The sequence below is a fragment of the Hydractinia symbiolongicarpus genome, chromosome 3 (assembly GCF_029227915.1).
Source record: "Hydractinia symbiolongicarpus strain clone_291-10 chromosome 3, HSymV2.1, whole genome shotgun sequence".
NCBI classification, from domain to species: Eukaryota; Metazoa; Cnidaria; class Hydrozoa; order Anthoathecata; family Hydractiniidae; genus Hydractinia; species Hydractinia symbiolongicarpus.
Window position 1 is genome coordinate 9,243,098 of NC_079877.1, and position 24,168 is coordinate 9,267,265.

The following is a 24,168-nucleotide window of genomic DNA, read 5'->3' on the forward strand; positions in this document are numbered from 1 at the left end:
ATGTCGAAACATAAAGGCGTCAATGCGCGTTGATTGTGGCTACCATGGAATTAGTCCGTTGGATTGCTTGAGAAAGGGATGTTGTTATGGCGAATTAAAGGTGGCTGGCCCGTGGTGTTATCATCGAAAAGGTAAATTTTCGACTATGTTTTCGGCATTAACACTGACAATTTGGGCCACTAATTATTTCTCAAAATACTCTAGCAAACTGTCCCATGATTGAAGCAAACAAACGTGAAGATTGTGGTTACCCTGGGATAAGCAAATCAGATTGCGTCAAAAAAGGATGCTGTTACAACGCGATCAAGGAAAAGGGACCGTGGTGTTATTACAGGCAAGGTAAGTTGTTCCGCTCTTACTGATTAGGTATTTTGAAAGCATTGTGTACTCTTCCATCCGTAATTTTAGAAAAATGCCGGAAAATAGCAGCAACAAGACGTCATGATTGTGGTTATCCAGGCATAACGAAGCGGGCATGCGAAAAGAAAGGCTGTTGTTATAGTGAATTGCTAAACCAAAGTGGACCGTGGTGCTACCACCGCCTAGGTAAGCATAGAAGTACGCTCTCCACATTCGTCGCAAAATAACATAATGCGCGATCCTTAAAGTTTTTACTGCTGGTTTGTGTTGAATTTTCGTTAGAAAAATGTCTGCGCAAAGCAACAGAACGTGACGACTGCGGCTATCCTGGTATAACAGAATTCGAATGCATGAAAAGAGGTTGCTGCTATAATTCATTGCCCGGTCGTGGGCCATGGTGCTATTACCGATGAGGTAAAAGTCGCGAACACTTTTGTAAGCAAGTCATTTCGGGCCACGAGCTTAATATGTACTTCCTTTCGTTTAGATACGAGGACCTTCCTTCCCAATAAGATCCAGTAGGAGATGAATGATTTGACTGCCAATTTTCTTTTTGTCATGTCGCTGCAGCCAACCACATTTGAATTATTGCATAGGGTGCCTTGAGTGTCCGTATTTGCTGAAAGGAGTAGTAAGCGTTATTTAGTAAAGCCTGAAATCTTCTGGCGCCGCCATACCCAGAATCGCAATGCAACCGTGCAAGCGTAGCGTGAGCATTTCTATCCAAGGCGTTATTAACCGACTATTGCCGTTTTTTGCTACTTTGTCAACTTGGCAATTCTGTCTCATTCGGAGCCACAATTTTGATAGTCAAAAATGTCAGGGCGGATACGGAAAGCATAAATCTAAATACAAAAAGGCTACTTTTGCGGGCGTTATTAATACAACATAAAATAACTTGTCTATCTGTACCGAGAAAGTTTATGCGAGGTCAAAAGCATAGACCGAACATGCGAGGTCGCTACGCTGACCGAGAGTAATATTTCTCGTAAGATGACAAGGTTGTAAAAAAAATAGAGAACTTTCCATTTGAGTTTTATTGTTTCAATTTTTCAAATACATGTTTATCACATAAATTCGACGTTGTTTTGCTTGTTTTTCATTGTGCTGTTAATGTTTTTAAAAGCATTTTCTTTTATCTGCGACACCGAACGTGGAACATGTTTTTCTGATTCTGACGGAGTGAATCGTGATTTAGGATTTACTGCAACTTCATTTTTCAGTGTGGATGTGTTTGGCTATTTTTTCCAATGTTATTTGTATGCATTTATAGTTATTAATATGTATGTTACAAGGTCAAAAATTGCACCGGGCTGTATGAAGCTCGTCGTTGAGGCTTTTACCCAATCAGTGCTGTGGATTTCCCGTATATACTGATTTAAAATAGCTATCAGTAAATAATACTGTATAAGGCCCGCTAGTGCCGTTTATAACCAAGCCGTTATCGAGGGTATATAAATGACAGCGCAGGGGCATTAATGAAAAGTCATGGGATAAAAATACTTAACGTCCAATTGAAGCAGTGACGTTAAACGCACGTATTTCATTTCGACTACTCATCTCCAGCATTGTTCTTAATAAGAAATGTTAATAGCATGTTAAACAGGGAAACGTATCCCTAGTTGTCAAAACAGGGTTACGTTGACGTAAATTTTGAAGCATATTAGAAAATTCTTTTTTTTTATCTCTTCATCCCTGACAAAAAAGGCGCACGATGCAGCGCGTATTGGTACTTAAATCCGCAAAATCGACCGTGTCTTGTGTGAATGGACACCTTCTAGATGTGATGTAGTACGCAACAAAAATAGTTTCTACATGTGAGTTATCTAAAACAACAAGACATTGTCAGAACGTCGTATAATGAACAATCCAATGATCTAGGATTGGCAACGCATCCTTCTGATGGAATTTAGCTCTTTTGTTTCATATTCATTGAAATTGAAGGGAATATCACCTTCACCGCGAAAGAACGATCTCTTGAAAGTATAACACGCATGTATGATTGGGAATTGTTGGTTTGGTCACCGAAGACAAGAATAACTCGTGTGTGATTCGTGTGCACCCTAGTCCTACACCACTCCGATAAAAACCTTCCGTTTATTCAACAATCAACAATGATCTTCATAGACCGTGTCAACATATTTCAAAGCGAAACCCACAAGAGTTTAAACGGTGAATGCTACATGCACAATATCTTCCCCGGAGGCGAATTTACGTTGTAATTTGTAAACGGCCATCTTGATTATAAGCACTCATTAATTACAGTAATTAGAGAGAAAAGAGCGTATAAAGAAGGCTTTAACATGAATTGGACTAATACGATTCGCGCACCGACGAAATAAGAGCCGGAATCATGAGGAAATATCAGATTTACGTGATTTGTTTTGTTGTTTTGGCTTTTGCCGCTGCCACAGGTATTTTAATGCTTCTTCATTGCAATTGCCGTCAATGTTTCGTCGCAATAATAAAAAAATTGCATTTGTTCTTAATTTTTCAGCTACAAGAGTTTGCAGCAACAGAAATATCTTGTGCTCTGTGGTTAGATCAACTAGTTGTTCAAAGAAAATCGTTTCCAGTCATTGCCCAAGGCTTTGCAACACATGTGGAGGTAATACGGCTTCTTACACTTGAGGGGGTTGTCATTGCATTTTAGTTGTGAATCTACCTAATTTGTTTCGTAATAGCAAAATGTCGAAACATAAAGGCGTCAATGCGCGTTGATTGTGGCTACCATGGAATTAGTCCGTTGGATTGCTTGAGAAAGGGATGTTGTTATGGCGAATTAAAGGTGGCTGGCCCGTGGTGTTATCATCGAAAAGGTAAATTTTCGACTATGTTTTCGGCATTAACACTGACAATTTGGGCCACTAATTATTTCTCAAAATACTCTAGCAAACTGTCCCATGATTGAAGCAAACAAACGTGAAGATTGTGGTTACCCTGGGATAAGCAAATCAGATTGCGTCAAAAAAGGATGCTGTTACAACGCGATCAAGGAAAAGGGACCGTGGTGTTATTACAGGCAAGGTAAGTTGTTCCGCTCTTACTGATTAGGTATTTTGAAAGCATTGTGTACTCTTCCATCCGTAATTTTAGAAAAATGCCGGAAAATAGCAGCAACAAGACGTCATGATTGTGGTTATCCAGGCATAACGAAGCGGGCATGCGAGAAGAAAGGCTGTTGTTATAGTGAATTGCTAAACCAAAGTGGACCGTGGTGCTACCACCGACTAGGTAAGCATAGAAGTACGCTCTCCACATTCGTCGCAAAATAACATAATGCGCGATCCTTAAAGTTTTTACTGCTGGTTTGTGTTGAATTTTCGTTAGAAAAATGTCTGCGCAAAGCAACAGAACGTGACGACTGCGGCTATCCTGGTATAACAGAATTCGAATGCATGAAAAGAGGTTGCTGCTATAATTCATTGCCCGGTCGTGGGCCATGGTGTTATTACCGATGAGGTAAAAGTCGCGAACACTTTTGTAAGCAAGTCATTTCGGGCCACGAGCTTAATATGTACTTCCTTTCGTTTAGATACGAGGACCTTGGGAAGATTATATGCGAACTTTAGTGTACTCATTGTTGTAAAAATATGTTGTCAAATAAATACCTCTAATATATGAACTTTTCCTTCCCAATAAGATCCAGTAGGAGATGAATGATTTGACTGCCAATTTTCTTTTTGTCATGTCGCTGCAGCCAACCACATTTGAATTATTGCATAGGGTGCCTTGAGTGTCCGTATTTGCTGAAAGGAGTAGTAAGCGTTATTTAGTAAAGCCTGAAATCTTCTGGCGCCGCCATACCCAGAATCGCAATGCAACCGTGCAAGCGTAGCGTGAGCATTTCTATCCAAGGCGTTATTAACCGACTATTGCCGTTTTGTGCTACTTTGTCAACTTGGCAATTCTGTCTCATTCGGAGCCACAATTTTGATAGTCAAAAATGTCAGGGCGGATACGGAAAGCATAAATCTAAATACAAAAAGGCTACTTTTGCGGGCGTTATTAATACAACATAAAATAACTTGTCTATCTGTACCGAGAAAGTTTATGCGAGGTCAAAAGCATAGACCGAACATGCGAGGTCGCTACGCTGACCGAGAGTAATATTTCTCGTAAGATGACAAGGTTGTAAAAAAAATAGAGAACTTTCCATTTGAGTTTTATTGTTTCAATTTTTCAAATACATGTTTATCACATAAATTCGACGTTGTTTTGCTTGTTTTTCATTGTGCTGTTAATGTTTTTAAAAGCATTTTCTTTTATCTGCGACACCGAACGTGGAACATGTTTTTCTGATTCTGACGGAGTGAATCGTGATTTAGGATTTACTGCAACTTCATTTTTCAGTGTGGATGTGTTTGGCTATTTTTTCCAATGTTATTTGTATGCATTTATAGTTATTAATATGTATGTTACAAGGTCAAAAATTGCACCGGGCTGTATGAAGCTCGTCGTTGAGGCTTTTACCCAATCAGTGCTGTGGATTTCCCGTATATACTGATTTAAAATAGCTATCAGTAAATAATACTGTATAAGGCCCGCTAGTGCCGTTTATAACCAAGCCGTTATCGAGGGTATATAAATGACAGCGCAGGGGCATTAATGAAAAGTCATGGGATAAAAATACTTAACGTCCAATTGAAGCAGTGACGTTAAACGCACGTATTTCATTTCGACTACTCATCTCCAGCATTGTTCTTAATAAGAAATGTTAATAGCATGTTAAACAGGGAAACGTATCCCTAGTTGTCAAAACAGGGTTACGTTGACGTAAATTTTGAAGCATATTAGAAAATTCTTTTTTTTTATCTCTTCATCCCTGACAAAAAAGGCGCACGATGCAGCGCGTATTGGTACTTAAATCCGCAAAATCGACCGTGTCTTGTGTGAATGGACACCTTCTAGATGTGATGTAGTACGCAACAAAAATAGTTTCTACATGTGAGTTATCTAAAACAACAAGACATTGTCAGAACGTCGTATAATGAACAATCCAATGATCTAGGATTGGCAACGCATCCTTCTGATGGAATTTAGCTCTTTTGTTTCATATTCATTGAAATTGAAGGGAATATCACCTTCACCGCGAAAGAACGATCTCTTGAAAGTATAACACCAATGTATGATTGGGAATTGTTGGTTTGGTCACCGAAGACAAGAATAACTCGTGTGTGATTCGTGTGCACCCTAGTCCTACACCACTCCGATAAAAACCTTCCGTTTATTCAACAATCAACAATGATCTTCATAGACCGTGTCAACATATTTCAAAGCGAAACCCACAAGAGTTTAAACGGTGAATGCTACATGCACAATATCTTCCCCGGAGGCGAATTTACGTTGTAATTTGTAAACGGCCATCTTGATTATAAGCACTCATTAATTACAGTAATTAGAGAGAAAAGAGCGTATAAAGAAGGCTTTAACATGAATTGGACTAATACGATTCGCGCACCGACGAAATAAGAGCCGGAATCATGAGGAAATATCAGATTTACGTGATTTGTTTTGTTGTTTTGGCTTTTGCCGCTGCCACAGGTATTTTAATGCTTCTTCATTGCAATTGCCGTCAATGTTTCGTCGCAATAATAAAAAAATTGCATTTGTTCTTAATTTTTCAGCTACAAGAGTTTGCAGCAACAGAAATATCTTGTGCTCTGTGGTTAGATCAACTAGTTGTTCAAAGAAAATCGTTTCCAGTCATTGCCCGAAGCTTTGCAACACATGTGGAGGTAATACGGCTTCTTACACTTGAGGGGGTTGTCATTGCATTTTAGTTGTGAATCTACCTAATTTGTTTCGTAATAGCAAAATGTCGAAACATAAAGGCGTCAATGCGCGTTGATTGTGGCTACCATGGAATTAGTCCGTTGGATTGCTTGAGAAAGGGATGTTGTTATGGCGAATTAAAGGTGGCTGGCCCGTGGTGTTATCATCGAAAAGGTAAATTTTCGACTATGTTTTCGGCATTAACACTGACAATTTGGGCCACTAATTATTTCTCAAAATACTCTAGCAAACTGTCCCATGATTGAAGCAAACAAACGTGAAGATTGTGGTTACCCTGGGATAAGCAAATCAGATTGCGTCAAAAAAGGATGCTGTTACAACGCGATCAAGGAAAAGGGACCGTGGTGTTATTACAGGCAAGGTAAGTTGTTCCGCTCTTACTGATTAGGTATTTTGAAAGCATTGTGTACTCTTCCATCCGTAATTTTAGAAAAATGCCGGAAAATAGCAGCAACAAGACGTCATGATTGTGGTTATCCAGGCATAACGAAGCGGGCATGCGAAAAGAAAGGCTGTTGTTATAGTGAATTGCTAAACCAAAGTGGACCGTGGTGCTACCACCGCCTAGGTAAGCATAGAAGTACGCTCTCCACATTCGTCGCAAAATAACATAATGCGCGATCCTTAAAGTTTTTACTGCTGGTTTGTGTTGAATTTTCGTTAGAAAAATGTCTGCGCAAAGCAACAGAACGTGACGACTGCGGCTATCCTGGTATAACAGAATTCGAATGCATGAAAAGAGGTTGCTGCTATAATTCATTGCCCGGTCGTGGGCCATGGTGTTATTACCGATGAGGTAAAAGTAGCGAACACTTTTGTAAGCAAGTCATTTCGGGCCACGAGCTTAATATGTACTTCCTTTCGTTTAGATACGAGGACCTTGGGAAGATTATATGCGAACTTTAGTGTACTCATTGTTGTAAAAATATGTTGTCAAATAAATACCTCTAATATATGAACTTTTCCTTCCCAATAAGATCCAGTAGGAGATGAATGATTTGACTGCCAATTTTCTTTTTGTCATGTCGCTGCAGCCAACCACATTTGAATTATTGCATAGGGTGCCTTGAGTGTCCGTATTTGCTGAAAGGAGTAGTAAGCGTTATTTAGTAAAGCCTGAAATCTTCTGGCGCCGCCATACCCAGAATCGCAATGCAACCGTGCAAGCGTAGCGTGAGCATTTCTATCCAAGGCGTTATTAACCGACTATTGCCGTTTTTTGCTACTTTGTCAACTTGGCAATTCTGTCTCATTCGGAGCCACAATTTTGATAGTCAAAAATGTCAGGGCGGATACGGAAAGCATAAATCTAAATACAAAAAGGCTACTTTTGCGGGCGTTATTAATACAACATAAAATAACTTGTCTATCTGTACCGAGAAAGTTTATGCGAGGTCAAAAGCATAGACCGAACATGCGAGGTCGCTACGCTGACCGAGAGTAATATTTCTCGTAAGATGACAAGGTTGTAAAAAAAATAGAGAACTTTCCATTTGAGTTTTATTGTTTCAATTTTTCAAATACATGTTTATCACATAAATTCGACGTTGTTTTGCTTGTTTTTCATTGTGCTGTTAATGTTTTTAAAAGCATTTTCTTTTATCTGCGACACCGAACGTGGAACATGTTTTTCTGATTCTGACGGAGTGAATCGTGATTTAGGATTTACTGCAACTTCATTTTTCAGTGTGGATGTGTTTGGCTATTTTTTCCAATGTTATTTGTATGCATTTATAGTTATTAATATGTATGTTACAAGGTCAAAAATTGCACCGGGCTGTATGAAGCTCGTCGTTGAGGCTTTTACCCAATCAGTGCTGTGGATTTCCCGTATATACTGATTTAAAATAGCTATCAGTAAATAATACTGTATAAGGCCCGCTAGTGCCGTTTATAACCAAGCCGTTATCGAGGGTATATAAATGACAGCGCAGGGGCATTAATGAAAAGTCATGGGATAAAAATACTTAACGTCCAATTGAAGCAGTGACGTTAAACGCACGTATTTCATTTCGACTACTCATCTCCAGCATTGTTCTTAATAAGAAATGTTAATAGCATGTTAAACAGGGAAACGTATCCCTAGTTGTCAAAACAGGGTTACGTTGACGTAAATTTTGAAGCATATTAGAAAATTCTTTTTTTTTATCTCTTCATCCCTGACAAAAAAGGCGCACGATGCAGCGCGTATTGGTACTTAAATCCGCAAAATCGACCGTGTCTTGTGTGAATGGACACCTTCTAGATGTGATGTAGTACGCAACAAAAATAGTTTCTACATGTGAGTTATCTAAAACAACAAGACATTGTCAGAACGTCGTATAATGAACAATCCAATGATCTAGGATTGGCAACGCATCCTTCTGATGGAATTTAGCTCTTTTGTTTCATATTCATTGAAATTGAAGGGAATATCACCTTCACCGCGAAAGAACGATCTCTTGAAAGTATAACACCAATGTATGATTGGGAATTGTTGGTTTGGTCACCGAAGACAAGAATAACTCGTGTGTGATTCGTGTGCACCCTAGTCCTACACCACTCCGATAAAAACCTTCCGTTTATTCAACAATCAACAATGATCTTCATAGACCGTGTCAACATATTTCAAAGCGAAACCCACAAGAGTTTAAACGGTGAATGCTACATGCACAATATCTTCCCCGGAGGCGAATTTACGTTGTAATTTGTAAACGGCCATCTTGATTATAAGCACTCATTAATTACAGTAATTAGAGAGAAAAGAGCGTATAAAGAAGGCTTTAACATGAATTGGACTAATACGATTCGCGCACCGACGAAATAAGAGCCGGAATCATGAGGAAATATCAGATTTACGTGATTTGTTTTGTTGTTTTGGCTTTTGCCGCTGCCACAGGTATTTTAATGCTTCTTCATTGCAATTGCCGTCAATGTTTCGTCGCAATAATAAAAAAATTGCATTTGTTCTTAATTTTTCAGCTACAAGAGTTTGCAGCAACAGAAATATCTTGTGCTCTGTGGTTAGATCAACTAGTTGTTCAAAGAAAATCGTTTCCAGTCATTGCCCAAGGCTTTGCAACACATGTGGAGGTAATACGGCTTCTTACACTTGAGGGGGTTGTCATTGCATTTTAGTTGTGAATCTACCTAATTTGTTTCGTAATAGCAAAATGTCGAAACATAAAGGCGTCAATGCGCGTTGATTGTGGCTACCATGGAATTAGTCCGTTGGATTGCTTGAGAAAGGGATGTTGTTATGGCGAATTAAAGGTGGCTGGCCCGTGGTGTTATCATCGAAAAGGTAAATTTTCGACTATGTTTTCGGCATTAACACTGACAATTTGGGCCACTAATTATTTCTCAAAATACTCTAGCAAACTGTCCCATGATTGAAGCAAACAAACGTGAAGATTGTGGTTACCCTGGGATAAGCAAATCAGATTGCGTCAAAAAAGGATGCTGTTACAACGCGATCAAGGAAAAGGGACCGTGGTGTTATTACAGGCAAGGTAAGTTGTTCCGCTCTTACTGATTAGGTATTTTGAAAGCATTGTGTACTCTTCCATCCGTAATTTTAGAAAAATGCCGGAAAATAGCAGCAACAAGACGTCATGATTGTGGTTATCCAGGCATAACGAAGCGGGCATGCGAAAAGAAAGGCTGTTGTTATAGTGAATTGCTAAACCAAAGTGGACCGTGGTGCTACCACCGCCTAGGTAAGCATAGAAGTACGCTCTCCACATTCGTCGCAAAATAACATAATGCGCGATCCTTAAAGTTTTTACTGCTGGTTTGTGTTGAATTTTCGTTAGAAAAATGTCTGCGCAAAGCAACAGAACGTGACGACTGCGGCTATCCTGGTATAACAGAATTCGAATGCATGAAAAGAGGTTGCTGCTATAATTCATTGCCCGGTCGTGGGCCATGGTGTTATTACCGATGAGGTAAAAGTAGCGAACACTTTTGTAAGCAAGTCATTTCGGGCCACGAGCTTAATATGTACTTCCTTTCGTTTAGATACGAGGACCTTGGGAAGATTATATGCGAACTTTAGTGTACTCATTGTTGTAAAAATATGTTGTCAAATAAATACCTCTAATATATGAACTTTTCCTTCCCAATAAGATCCAGTAGGAGATGAATGATTTGACTGCCAATTTTCTTTTTGTCATGTCGCTGCAGCCAACCACATTTGAATTATTGCATAGGGTGCCTTGAGTGTCCGTATTTGCTGAAAGGAGTAGTAAGCGTTATTTAGTAAAGCCTGAAATCTTCTGGCGCCGCCATACCCAGAATCGCAATGCAACCGTGCAAGCGTAGCGTGAGCATTTCTATCCAAGGCGTTATTAACCGACTATTGCCGTTTTTTGCTACTTTGTCAACTTGGCAATTCTGTCTCATTCGGAGCCACAATTTTGATAGTCAAAAATGTCAGGGCGGATACGGAAAGCATAAATCTAAATACAAAAAGGCTACTTTTGCGGGCGTTATTAATACAACATAAAATAACTTGTCTATCTGTACCGAGAAAGTTTATGCGAGGTCAAAAGCATAGACCGAACATGCGAGGTCGCTACGCTGACCGAGAGTAATATTTCTCGTAAGATGACAAGGTTGTAAAAAAAATAGAGAACTTTCCATTTGAGTTTTATTGTTTCAATCTTTCAAATACATGTTTATCACATAAATTCGACGTTGTTTTGCTTGTTTTTCATTGTGCTGTTAATGTTTTTAAAACCATTTTCTTTTATCTGCGACACCGAACGTGGAACATGTTTTTCTGATTCTGACGGAGTGAATCGTGATTTAGGATTTACTGCAACTTCATTTTTCAGTGTGGATGTGTTTGGCTATTTTTTCCAATGTTATTTGTATGCATTTATAGTTATTAATATGTATGTTACAAGGTCAAAAATTGCACCGGGCTGTATGAAGCTCGTCGTTGAGGCTTTTACCCAATCAGTGCTGTGGATTTCCCGTATATACTGATTTAAAATAGCTATCAGTAAATAATACTGTATAAGGCCCGCTAGTGCCGTTTATAACCAAGCCGTTATCGAGGGTATATAAATGACAGCGCAGGGGCATTAATGAAAAGTCATGGGATAAAAATACTTAACGTCCAATTGAAGCAGTGACGTTAAACGCACGTATTTCATTTCGACTACTCATCTCCAGCATTGTTCTTAATAAGAAATGTTAATAGCATGTTAAACAGGGAAACGTATCCCTAGTTGTCAAAACAGGGTTACGTTGACGTAAATTTTGAAGCATATTAGAAAATTCTTTTTTTTTATCTCTTCATCCCTGACAAAAAAGGCGCACGATGCAGCGCGTATTGGTACTTAAATCCGCAAAATCGACCGTGTCTTGTGTGAATGGACACCTTCTAGATGTGATGTAGTACGCAACAAAAATAGTTTCTACATGTGAGTTATCTAAAACAACAAGACATTGTCAGAACGTCGTATAATGAACAATCCAATGATCTAGGATTGGCAACGCATCCTTCTGATGGAATTTAGCTCTTTTGTTTCATATTCATTGAAATTGAAGGGAATATCACCTTCACCGCGAAAGAACGATCTCTTGAAAGTATAACACGCATGTATGATTGGGAATTGTTGGTTTGGTCACCGAAGACAAGAATAACTCGTGTGTGATTCGTGTGCACCCTAGTCCTACACCACTCCGATAAAAACCTTCCGTTTATTCAACAATCAACAATGATCTTCATAGACCGTGTCAACATATTTCAAAGCGAAACCCACAAGAGTTTAAACGGTGAATGCTACATGCACAATATCTTCCCCGGAGGCGAATTTACGTTGTAATTTGTAAACGGCCATCTTGATTATAAGCACTCATTAATTACAGTAATTAGAGAGAAAAGAGCGTATAAAGAAGGCTTTAACATGAATTGGACTAATACGATTCGCGCACCGACGAAATAAGAGCCGGAATCATGAGGAAATATCAGATTTACGTGATTTGTTTTGTTGTTTTGGCTTTTGCCGCTGCCACAGGTATTTTAATGCTTCTTCATTGCAATTGCCGTCAATGTTTCGTCGCAATAATAAAAAAATTGCATTTGTTCTTAATTTTTCAGCTACAAGAGTTTGCAGCAACAGAAATATCTTGTGCTCTGTGGTTAGATCAACTAGTTGTTCAAAGAAAATCGTTTCCAGTCATTGCCCAAGGCTTTGCAACACATGTGGAGGTAATACGGCTTCTTACACTTGAGGGGGTTGTCATTGCATTTTAGTTGTGAATCTACCTAATTTGTTTCGTAATAGCAAAATGTCGAAACATAAAGGCGTCAATGCGCGTTGATTGTGGCTACCATGGAATTAGTCCGTTGGATTGCTTGAGAAAGGGATGTTGTTATGGCGAATTAAAGGTGGCTGGCCCGTGGTGTTATCATCGAAAAGGTAAATTTTCGACTATGTTTTCGGCATTAACACTGACAATTTGGGCCACTAATTATTTCTCAAAATACTCTAGCAAACTGTCCCATGATTGAAGCAAACAAACGTGAAGATTGTGGTTACCCTGGGATAAGCAAATCAGATTGCGTCAAAAAAGGATGCTGTTACAACGCGATCAAGGAAAAGGGACCGTGGTGTTATTACAGGCAAGGTAAGTTGTTCCGCTCTTACTGATTAGGTATTTTGAAAGCATTGTGTACTCTTCCATCCGTAATTTTAGAAAAATGCCGGAAAATAGCAGCAACAAGACGTCATGATTGTGGTTATCCAGGCATAACGAAGCGGGCATGCGAAAAGAAAGGCTGTTGTTATAGTGAATTGCTAAACCAAAGTGGACCGTGGTGCTACCACCGCCTAGGTAAGCATAGAAGTACGCTCTCCACATTCGTCGCAAAATAACATAATGCGCGATCCTTAAAGTTTTTACTGCTGGTTTGTGTTGAATTTTCGTTAGAAAAATGTCTGCGCAAAGCAACAGAACGTGACGACTGCGGCTATCCTGGTATAACAGAATTCGAATGCATGAAAAGAGGTTGCTGCTATAATTCATTGCCCGGTCGTGGGCCATGGTGTTATTACCGATGAGGTAAAAGTCGCGAACACTTTTGTAAGCAAGTCATTTCGGGCCACGAGCTTAATATGTACTTCCTTTCGTTTAGATACGAGGACCTTGGGAAGATTATATGCGAACTTTAGTGTACTCATTGTTGTAAAAATATGTTGTCAAATAAATACCTCTAATATATGAACTTTTCCTTCCCAATAAGATCCAGTAGGAGATGAATGATTTGACTGCCAATTTTCTTTTTGTCATGTCGCTGCAGCCAACCACATTTGAATTATTGCATAGGGTGCCTTGAGTGTCCGTATTTGCTGAAAGGAGTAGTAAGAGTTATTTAGTAAAGCCTGAAATCTTCTGGCGCCGCCATACCCAGAATCGCAATTCAACCGTGCAAGCGTAGCGTGAGCATTTCTATCCAAGGCGTTATTAACCGACTATTGCCGTTTTTTGCTACATTGTCAACTTGGCAATTCTGTCTCATTCGGAGCCACAATTTTGATAGTCAAAAATGTCAGGGCGGATACGGAAAGCATAAATCTAAATACAAAAAGGCTACTTTTGCGGGCGTTATTAATACAACATAAAATAACTTGTCTATCTGTACCGAGAAAGTTTATGCGAGGTCAAAAGCATAGACCGAACATGCGAGGTCGCTACGCTGACCGAGAGTAATATTTCTCGTAAGATGACAAGGTTGTAAAAAAAATAGAGAACTTTCCATTTGAGTTTTATTGTTTCAATTTTTCAAATACATGTTTATCACATAAATTCGACGTTGTTTTGCTTGTTTTTCATTGTGCTGTTAATGTTTTTAAAAGCATTTTCTTTTATCTGCGACACCGAACGTGGAACATGTTTTTCTGATTCTGACGGAGTGAATCGTGATTTAGGATTTACTGCAACTTCATTTTTCAGTGTGGATGTGTTTGGCTATTTTTTCCAATGTTATTTGTATGCATTTATAGTTATTAATATGTATGTTACAAGGTCAAAAATTGCACCGGGCTGTATGAAGCTCGTCGTTGAGGCTTTTACCCAATCAGTGCTGTGGATTTCCCGTATATACTGATTTAAAATAGCTATCAGTAAATAATACTGTATAAGGCCCGCTAGTGCCGTTTATAACCAAGCCGTTATCGAGGGTATATAAGTGACAGCGCAGGGGCATTAATGAAAAGTCATGGGATAAAAATACTTAACGTCCAATTGAAGCAGTGACGTTAAACGCACGTATTTCATTTCGACTACTCATCTCCAGCATTGTTCTTAATAAGAAATGTTAATAGCATGTTAAACAGGGAAACGTATCCCTAGTTGTCAAAACAGGGTTACGTTGACGTAAATTTTGAAGCATATTAGAAAATTCTTTTTTTTTATCTCTTCATCCCTGACAAAAAAGGCGCACGATGCAGCGCGTATTGGTACTTAAATCCGCAAAATCGACCGTGTCTTGTGTGAATGGACACCTTCTAGATGTGATGTAGTACGCAACAAAAATAGTTTCTACATGTGAGTTATCTAAAACAACAAGACATTGTCAGAACGTCGTATAATGAACAATCCAATGATCTAGGATTGGCAACGCATCCTTCTGATGGAATTTAGCTCTTTTGTTTCATATTCATTGAAATTGAAGGGAATATCACCTTCACCGCGAAAGAACGATCTCTTGAAAGTATAACACGCATGTATGATTGGGAATTGTTGGTTTGGTCACCGAAGACAAGAATAACTCGTGTGTGATTCGTGTGCACCCTAGTCCTACACCACTCCGATAAAAACCTTCCGTTTATTCAACAATCAACAATGATCTTCATAGACCGTGTCAACATATTTCAAAGCGAAACCCACAAGAGTTTAAACGGTGAATGCTACATGCACAATATCTTCCCCGGAGGCGAATTTACGTTGTAATTTGTAAACGGCCATCTTGATTATAAGCACTCATTAATTACAGTAATTAGAGAGAAAAGAGCGTATAAAGAAGGCTTTAACATGAATTGGACTAATACGATTCGCGCACCGACGAAATAAGAGCCGGAATCATGAGGAAATATCAGATTTACGTGATTTGTTTTGTTGTTTTGGCTTTTGCCGCTGCCACAGGTAATTTAATGCTTCTTCATTGCAATTGCCGTCAATGTTTCGTCGCAATAATAAAAAAATTGCATTTGTTCTTAATTTTTCAGCTACAAGAGTTTGCAGCAACAGAAATATCTTGTGCTCTGTGGTTAGATCAACTAGTTGTTCAAAGAAAATCGTTTCCAGTCATTGCCCAAGGCTTTGCAACACATGTGGAGGTAATACGGCTTCTTACACTTGAGGGGGTTGTCATTGCATTTTAGTTGTGAATCTACCTAATTTGTTTCGTAATAGCAAAATGTCGAAACATAAAGGCGTCAATGCGCGTTGATTGTGGCTACCATGGAATTAGTCCGTTGGATTGCTTGAGAAAGGGATGTTGTTATGGCGAATTAAAGGTGGCTGGCCCGTGGTGTTATCATCGAAAAGGTTAATTTTCGACTATGTTTTCGGCATTAACACTGACAATTTGGGCCACTAATTATTTCTCAAAATACTCTAGCAAACTGTCCCATGATTGAAGCAAACAAACGTGAAGATTGTGGTTACCCTGGGATAAGCAAATCAGATTGCGTCAAAAAAGGATGCTGTTACAACGCGATCAAGGAAAAGGGACCGTGGTGTTATTACAGGCAAGGTAAGTTGTTCCGCTCTTACTGATTAGGTATTTTGAAAGCATTGTGTACTCTTCCATCCGTAATTTTAGAAAAATGCCGGAAAATAGCAGCAACAAGACGTCATGATTGTGGTTATCCAGGCATAACGAAGCGGGCATGCGAGAAGAAAGGCTGTTGTTATAGTGAATTGCTAAACCAAAGTGGACCGTGGTGCTACCACCGCCTAGGTAAGCATAGAAGTACGCTCTCCACATTCGTCGCAAAATAACATAATGCGCGATCCTTAAAGTTTTTACTGCTGGTTTGTGTTGAATTTTCGTTAGAAAAATGTCTGCGCAAAGCAACAGAACGTGACGACTGCGGCTATCCTGGTATAACAGAATTCGAATGCATGAAAAGAGGTTGCTGCTATAATTCATTGCCCGGTCGTGGGCCATGGTGTTATTACCGATGAGGTAAAAGTCGCGAACACTTTTGTAAGCAAGTCATTTCGGGCCACGAGCTTAATATGTACTTCCTTTCGTTTAGATACGAGGACCTTGGGAAGATTATATGCGAACTTTAGTGTACTCATTGTTGTAAAAATATGTTGTCAAATAAATACCTCTAATATATGAACTTTTCCTTCCCAATAAGATCCAGTAGGAGATGAATGATTTGACTGCCAATTTTCTTTTTGTCATGTCGCTGCAGCCAACCACATTTGAATTATTGCATAGGGTGCCTTGAGTGTCCGTATTTGCTGAAAGGAGTAGTAAGCGTTATTTAGTAAAGCCTGAAATCTTCTGGCGCCGCCATACCCAGAATCGCAATGCAACCGTGCAAGCGTAGCGTGAGCATTTCTATCCAAGGCGTTATTAACCGACTATTGCCGTTTTTTGCTACTTTGTCAACTTGGCAATTCTGTCTCATTCGGAGCCACAATTTTGATAGTCAAAAATGTCAGGGCGGATACGGAAAGCATAAATCTAAATACAAAAAGGCTACTTTTGCGGGCGTTATTAATACAACATAAAATAACTTGTCTATCTGTACCGAGAAAGTTTATGCGAGGTCAAAAGCATAGACCGAACATGCGAGGTCGCTACGCTGACCGAGAGTAATATTTCTCGTAAGATGACAAGGTTGTAAAAAAAATAGAGAACTTTCCATTTGAGTTTTATTGTTTCAATTTTTCAAATACATGTTTATCACATAAATTCGACGTTGTTTTGCTTGTTTTTCATTGTGCTGTTAATGTTTTTAAAAGCATTTTCTTTTATCTGCGACACCGAACGTGGAACATGTTTTTCTGATTCTGACGGAGTGAATCGTGATTTAGGATTTACTGCAACTTCATTTTTCAGTGTGGATGTGTTTGGCTATTTTTTCCAATGTTATTTGTATGCATTTATAGTTATTAATATGTATGTTACAAGGTCAAAAATTGCACCGGGCTGTATGAAGCTCGTCGTTGGGGCTTTTACCCAATCAGTGCTGTGGATTTCCCGTATATACTGATTTAAAATAGCTATCAGTAAATAATACTGTATAAGGCCCGCTAGTGCCGTTTATAACCAAGCCGTTATCGAGGGTATATAAATGACAGCGCAGGGGCATTAATGAAAAGTCATGGGATAAAAATACTTAACGTCCAATTGAAGCAGTGACGTTAAACGCACGTATTTCATTTCGACTACTCATCTCCAGCATTGTTCTTAATAAGAAATGTTAATAGCATGTTAAACAGGGAAACGTATCCCTAGTTGTCAAAACAGGGTTACGTTGACGTAAATTTTGAAGCATATTAGAAAATTCTTTTTTTTTATCTCTTCATCCCTGACAAAAAAGGCGCACGATGCAGCGCGTATTGGTACTTAAATCCGCAAAATCGACCGTGTCTTGTGTGAATGGACACCTTCTAGATGTGATGTAGTACGCAACAAAAATAGTTTCTACATGTGAGTTATCTAAAACAACAAGACATTGTCAGAACGTCGTATAATGAACAATCCAATGATCTAGGATTGGCAACGCATCCTTCTGATTGAATTTAGCTCTTTTGTTTTATATTCATTGAAATTGAAGGGAATATCACCTTCACCGCGAAAGAACGATCTCTTGAAAGTATAACACGCATGTATGATTGGGAATTGTTTGTTTGGTCACCGAAGACAAGAATAACTCGTGTGTGATTCGTGTGCACCCTAGTCCTACACCACTCCGATAAAAACCTTCCGTTTATTCAACAATCAACAATGATCTTCATAGACCGTGTCAACATATTTCAAAGCGAAACCCACAAGAGTTTAAACGGTGAATGCTACATGCACAATATCTTCCCCGGAGGCGAATTTACGTTGTAATTTGTAAACGGCCATCTTGATTATAAGCACTCATTAATTACAGTAATTAGAGAGAAAAGAGCGTATAAAGAAGGCTTTAACATGAATTGGACTAATACGATTCGCGCACCGACGAAATAAGAGCCGGAATCATGAGGAAATATCAGATTTACGTGATTTGTTTTGTTGTTTTGGCTTTTGCCGCTGCCACAGGTATTTTAATGCTTCTTCATTGCAATTGCCGTCAATGTTTCGTCGCAATAATAAAAAAATTGCATTTGTTCTTAATTTTTCAGCTACAAGAGTTTGCAGCAACAGAAATATCTTGTGCTCTGTGGTTAGATCAACTAGTTGTTCAAAGAAAATCGTTTCCAGTCATTGCCCAAGGCTTTGCAACACATGTGGAGGTAATACGGCTTCTTACACTTGAGGGGGTTGTCATTGCATTTTAGTTGTGAATCTACCTAATTTGTTTCGTAATAGCAAAATGTCGAAACATAAAGGCGTCAATGCGCGTTGATTGTGGCTACCATGGAATTAGTCCGTTGGATTGCTTGAGAAAGGGATGTTGTTATGGCGAATTAAAGGTGGCTGGCCCGTGGTGTTATCATCGAAAAGGTAAATTTTCGACTATGTTTTCGGCATTAACACTGACAATTTGGGCCACTAATTATTTCTCAAAATACTCTAGCAAACTGTCCCATGATTGAAGCAAACAAACGTGAAGATTGTGGTTACCCTGGGATAAGCAAATCAGATTGCGTCAAAAAAGGATGCTGTTACAACGCGATCAAGGAAAAGGGACCGTGGTGTTATTACAGGCAAGGTAAGTTGTTCCGCTCTTACTGATTAGGTATTTTGAAAGCATTGTGTACTCTTCCATCCGTAATTTTAGAAAAATGCCGGAAAATAGCAGCAACAAGACGTCATGATTGTGGTTATCCAGGCATAACGAAGCGGGCATGCGAAAAGAAAGGCTGTTGTTATAGTGAATTGCTAAACCAAAGTGGACCGTGGTGCTACCACCGCCTAGGTAAGCATAGAAGTACGCTCTCCACATTCGTCGCAAAATAACATAATGCGCGATCCTTAAAGTTTTTACTGCTGGTTTGTGTTGAATTTTCGTTAGAAAAATGTCTGCGCAAAGCAACAGAACGTGACGACTGCGGCTATCCTGGTATAACAGAATTCGAATGCATGAAAAGAGGTTGCTGCTATAATTCATTGCCCGGTCGTGGGCCATGGTGTTATTACCGATGAGGTAAAAGTCGCGAACACTTTTGTAAGCAAGTCATTTCGGGCCACGAGCTTAATATGTACTTCCTTTCGTTTAGATACGAGGACCTTGGGAAGATTATATGCGAACTTTAGTGTACTCATTGTTGTAAAAATATGTTGTCAAATAAATACCTCTAATATATGAACTTTTCCTTCCCAATAAGATCCAGTAGGAGATGAATGATTTGACTGCCAATTTTCTTTTTGTCATGTCGCTGCAGCCAACCACATTTGAATTATTGCATAGGGTGCCTTGAGTGTCCGTATTTGCTGAAAGGAGTAGTAAGCGTTATTTAGTAAAGCCTGAAATCTTCTGGCGCCGCCATACCCAGAATCGCAATGCAACCGTGCAAGCGTAGCGTGAGCATTTCTATCCAAGGCGTTATTAACCGACTATTGCCGTTTTTTGCTACTTTGTCAACTTGGCAATTCTGTCTCATTCGGAGCCACAATTTTGATAGTCAAAAATGTCAGGGCGGATACGGAAAGCATAAATCTAAATACAAAAAGGCTACTTTTGCGGGCGTTATTAATACAACATAAAATAACTTGTCTATCTGTACCGAGAAAGTTTATGCGAGGTCAAAAGCATAGACCGAACATGCGAGGTCGCTACGCTGACCGAGAGTAATATTTCTCGTAAGATGACAAGGTTGTAAAAAAAATAGAGAACTTTCCATTTGAGTTTTATTGTTTCAATTTTTCAAATACATGTTTATCACATAAATTCGACGTTGTTTTGCTTGTTTTTCATTGTGCTGTTAATGTTTTTAAAAGCATTTTCTTTTATCTGCGACACCGAACGTGGAACATGTTTTTCTGATTCTGACGGAGTGAATCGTGATTTAGGATTTACTGCAACTTCATTTTTCAGTGTGGATGTGTTTGGCTATTTTTTCCAATGTTATTTGTATGCATTTATAGTTATTAATATGTATGTTACAAGGTCAAAAATTGCACCGGGCTGTATGAAGCTCGTCGTTGAGGCTTTTACCCAATCAGTGCTGTGGATTTCCCGTATATACTGATTTAAAATAGCTATCAGTAAATAATACTGTATAAGGCCCGCTAGTGCCGTTTATAACCAAGCCGTTATCGAGGGTATATAAATGACAGCGCAGGGGCATTAATGAAAAGTCATGGGATAAAAATACTTAACGTCCAAGTGAAGCAGTGACGTTAAACGCACGTATTTCATTTCGACTACTCATCTCCAGCATTGTTCTTAATAAGAAATGTTAATAGCATGTTAAACAGGGAAACGTATCCCTAGTTGTCAAAACAGGGTTACGTTGACGTAAATTTTGAAGCATATTAGAAAATTCTTTTTTTTTATCTCTTCATCCCTGACAAAAAAGGCGCACGATGCAGCGCGTATTGGTACTTAAATCCGCAAAATCGACCGTGTCTTGTGTGAATGGACACCTTCTAGATGTGATGTAGTACGCAACAAAAATAGTTTCTACATGTGAGTTATCTAAAACAACAAGACATTGTCAGAACGTCGTATAATGAACAATCCAATGATCTAGGATTGGCAACGCATCCTTCTGATGGAATTTAGCTCTTTTGTTTCATATTCATTGAAATTGAAGGGAATATCACCTTCACCGCGAAAGAACGATCTCTTGAAAGTATAACACGCATGTATGATTGGGAATTGTTGGTTTGGTCACCGAAGACAAGAATAACTCGTGTGTGATTCGTGTGCACCCTAGTCCTACACCACTCCGATAAAAACCTTCCGTTTATTCAACAATCAACAATGATCTTCATAGACCGTGTCAACATATTTCAAAGCGAAACCCACAAGAGTTTAAACGGTGAATGCTACATGCACAATATCTTCCCCGGAGGCGAATTTACGTTGTAATTTGTAAACGGCCATCTTGATTATAAGCACTCATTAATTACAGTAATTAGAGAGAAAAGAGCGTATAAAGAAGGCTTTGACATGAATTGGACTAATACGATTCGCGCACCGACGAAATAAGAGCCGGAATCATGAGGAAATATCAGATTTACGTGATTTGTTTTGTTGTTTTGGCTTTTGCCGCTGCCACAGGTATTTTAATGCTTCTTCATTGCAATTGCCGTCAATGTTTCGTCGCAATAATAAAAAAATTGCATTTGTTCTTAATTTTTCAGCTACAAGAGTTTGCAGCAACAGAAATATCTTGTGCTCTGTGGTTAGATCAACTAGTTGTTCAAAGAAAATCGTTTCCAGTCATTGCCCAAGGCTTTGCAACACATGTGGAGGTAATACGGCTTCTTACACTTGAGGGGGTTGTCATTGCATTTTAGTTGTGAATCTACCTAATTTGTTTCGTAATAGCAAAATGTCGAAACATAAAGGCGTCAATGCGCGTTGATTGTGGCTACCATGGAATTAGTCCGTTGGATTGCTTGAGAAAGGGATGTTGTTATGGCGAATTAAAGGTGGCTGGCCCGTGGTGTTATCATCGAAAAGGTAAATTTTCGACTATGTTTTCGGCATTAACACTGACAATTTGGGCCACTAATTATTTCTCAAAATACTCTAGCAAACTGTCCCATGATTGAAGCAAACAAACGTGAAGATTGTGGTTACCCTGGGATAAGCAAATCAGATTGCGTCAAAAAAGGATGCTGTTACAACGCGATCAAGGAAAAGGGACCGTGGTGTTATTACAGGCAAGGTAAGTTGTTCCGCTCTTAGTGATTAGGTATTTTGAAAGCATTGTGTACTCTTCCATCCGTAATTTTAGAAAAATGCCGGAAAATAGCAGCAACAAGACGTCATGATTGTGGTTATCCAGGCATAACGAAGCGGGCATGCGAAAAGAAAGGCTGTTGTTATAGTGAATTGCTAAACCAAAGTGGACCGTGGTGCTACCACCGCCTAGGTAAGCATAGAAGTACGCTCTCCACATTCGTCGCAAAATAACATAATGCGCGATCCTTAAAGTTTTTACTGCTGGTTTGTGTTGAATTTTCGTTAGAAAAATGTCTGCGCAAAGCAACAGAACGTGACGACTGCGGCTATCCTGGTATAACAGAATTCGAATGCATGAAAAGAGGTTGCTGCTATAATTCATTGCCCGGTCGTGGGCCATGGTGTTATTACCGATGAGGTAAAAGTCGCGAACACTTTTGTAAGCAAGTCATTTCGGGCCACGAGCTTAATATGTACTTCCTTTCGTTTAGATACGAGGACCTTCGGAAGATTATATGCGAACTTTAGTGTACTCATTGTTGTAAAAATATGTTGTCAAATAAATACCTCTAATATATGAACTTTTCCTTCCCAATAAGATCCAGTATGAGATGAATGATTTGACTGCCAATTTTCTTTTTGTCATGTCGCTGCAGCCAACCACATTTGAATTATTGCATAGGGTGCCTTGAGTGTCCGTATTTGCTGAAAGGAGTAGTAAGCGTTATTTAGTAAAGCCTGAAATCTTCTGGCGCCGCCATACCCAGAATCGCAATGCAACCGTGCAAGCGTAGCGTGAGCATTTCTATCCAAGGCGTTATTAACCGGCTATTGCCGTTTTTTGCTACTTTGTCAACTTGGCAATTCTGTCTCATTCGGAGCCACAATTTTGATAGTCAAAAATGTCAGGGCGGATACGGAAAGCATAAATCTAAATACAAAAAGGCTACTTTTGCGGGCGTTATTAATACAACATAAAATAACTTGTCTATCTGTACCGAGAAAGTTTATGCGAGGTCAAAAGCATAGACCGAACATGCGAGGTCGCTACGCTGACCGAGAGTAATATTTCTCGTAAGATGACAAGGTTGTAAAAAAAATAGAGAACTTTCCATTTGAGTTTTATTGTTTCAATTTTTCAAATACATGTTTATCACATAAATTCGACGTTGTTTTGCTTGTTTTTCATTGTGCTGTTAATGTTTTTAAAAGCATTTTCTTTTATCTGCGACACCGAACGTGGAACATGTTTTTTTGATTCTGACGGAGTGAATCGTGATTTAGGATTTACTGCAACTTCATTTTTCAGTGTGGATGTGTTTGGCTATTTTTTCCAATGTTATTTGTATGCATTTATAGTTATTAATATGTATGTTACAAGGTCAAAAATTGCACCGGGCTGTATGAAGCTCGTCGTTGAGGCTTTTACCCAATCAGTGCTGTGGATTTCCCGTATATACTGATTTAAAATAGCTATCAGTAAATAATACTGTATAAGGCCCGCTAGTGCCGTTTATAACCAAGCCTTTATCGAGGGTATATAAATGACAGCGCAGGGGCATTAATGAAAAGTCATGGGATAAAAATACTTAACGTCCAATTGAAGCAGTGACGTTAAACGCACGTATTTCATTTCGACTACTCATCTCCAGCATTGTTCTTAATAAGAAATGTTAATAGCATGTTAAACAGGGAAACGTATCCCTAGTTGTCAAAACAGGGTTACGTTGACGTAAATTTTGAAGCATATTAGAAAATTCTTTTTTTTTATCTCTTCATCCCTGACAAAAAAGGCGCACGATGCAGCGCGTATTGGTACTTAAATCCGCAAAATCGACCGTGTCTTGTGTGAATGGACACCTTCTAGATGTGATGTAGTACGCAACAAAAATAGTTTCTACATGTGAGTTATCTAAAACAACAAGACATTGTCAGAACGTCGTATAATGAACAATCCAATGATCTAGGATTGGCAACGCATCCT

The 24,168-nt window shown here is 39.0% G+C and overlaps 2 long non-coding RNA genes across 2 annotated transcripts in view; both read left to right on the forward strand.

The window, feature by feature from the left end:
* On the forward strand, window positions 1-22,815 carry LOC130635564 (uncharacterized). Its single transcript, XR_008982175.1, has 2 exons — window positions 1-774; window positions 22,676-22,815. It is a non-coding gene; the product is annotated as an uncharacterized LOC130635564 (long non-coding RNA).
* Window positions 1-24,168, forward strand: part of LOC130635563 (uncharacterized) — a 41,463-nt gene that overhangs the window by 358 nt on the left and 16,937 nt on the right. The gene's annotated exons all lie outside the window — the stretch shown is intronic.